General features: G+C 37.4%; 1 protein-coding gene across 2 annotated transcripts in view; it reads right to left on the reverse strand.

Annotated features, from left to right (window-relative positions):
* Flo2 (flotillin-2) overlaps positions 1-1,384 on the reverse strand; it is a 70,323-nt gene that overhangs the window by 4,059 nt on the left and 64,880 nt on the right. The window lies entirely within an intron of this gene.

The following is a 1,384-nucleotide window of genomic DNA, read 5'->3' on the forward strand; positions in this document are numbered from 1 at the left end:
ATATAAACTATCTTTATTAAAATATTATACAAACTTAAACAACGAAAAGAACGCAACTTTTAATTCACTGTAACATTTGAGAAAGTAAGTACATCATTTATTAGCAAGTTACAGCGTAAAAGAACCGACGATGTGCCGATCACTTTTCCATGGTATCCCCTGCGTCAGAGAAGCGGAAGAGAATGGGTGTCGGGCCGGCGGAAGGAGACCATGGATCCATGGAGGTCGGGGAAGAGTGGGTAGGACCGTTACACGGCGCCTGAAGAGGAGGAGTGAACCTGATCGCAGGGTACGCTCCGATCTCGATGGATCCAGCACGAGGAAGACCGTGACAGGAGCAAGGTCACGGCCACTGTTACACTACCGCCTGTTAACGCCGTCACGTGGACCCTCGATCGGAACAGTCTTCCACGGTTGTTCACCTCATCGAGAAAACTGCGTGCATTCCAGAGAAATTTCATAGTCAAATAACGAAACTTTAAACAATCGTTATTTTTTATCACGTGTGTTCAAGTGTTTCGTTTTTTATGACAATTAAGTTAGACGTGAGTTATATTTTATTTAAAAAGTGTTGTTAGCTTTTAGAAAAATGTAACTCGACGAAAAGTGGTTTTTGCAAAATTAGTTCTTTAAAAAAGAAGAATGTTTAACATACATCTAAGTGGCACGATTAATAAACCGAGAGTAGACGTTCGAATCGAGTTCTGAAGCGGGAGAATTTTCTAGTGAAAGAAGAAAGTTTATCAGCTCCACGAATGCCTAGAAGAGTCGAGAATAATTTCTCGTTCACCTGGAAAACTCGATCAGAGTCAAGAGACGAACTGCTCGTTAAAGTAATAATAATTTAAAGAACAATTTCAAGCGGATGTGAATTTTCAACGATGTTACTCAACGTGTAATGAGTCACGGGAAATTATGCGGTTGTTAAATGAGACACTCGGTAATACTGATGAAGGACAACAGCGGCGAGACCGAAATCTAGTACGAGCTACTGTTATAATAAATTCCAAGTGGATGAATTTCTGCAGCAACAAAGTTTCTCGGAGTGGCTCGTTGTTCGACGTTTCCTTGGAAGTAGGTGAACTCTGCTTTCCTTTTCAAATAGATCTACTGCTTATCAGTCGCAAAAGTTTATGTTAAGTTGTTTGTATTAGGAAATTCAATACAGAATCAATTAAATTCTTAGGAGGTACAAAAAAGGGATGAGACGTGAAAAGGAATAAATAAATTGAATTATTAGCCGAATAAAAAGTCATCGTGCAATTATAATTAAGGATGTATAGGCTATATACTTAAATAATGCTTGCATGTTGAATTTATTATTATAGATTTTATTACTAAAAAATATATTATTATTAAAAAAACTATCTGTAAAATTTTAAAT

This window comes from Ceratina calcarata, unplaced genomic scaffold (genome assembly GCF_001652005.2).
Source record: "Ceratina calcarata isolate Rehan_Ccalc_2016 unplaced genomic scaffold, ASM165200v1 scaffold98.2, whole genome shotgun sequence".
Taxonomy (NCBI): Eukaryota; Metazoa; Arthropoda; class Insecta; order Hymenoptera; family Apidae; genus Ceratina; species Ceratina calcarata.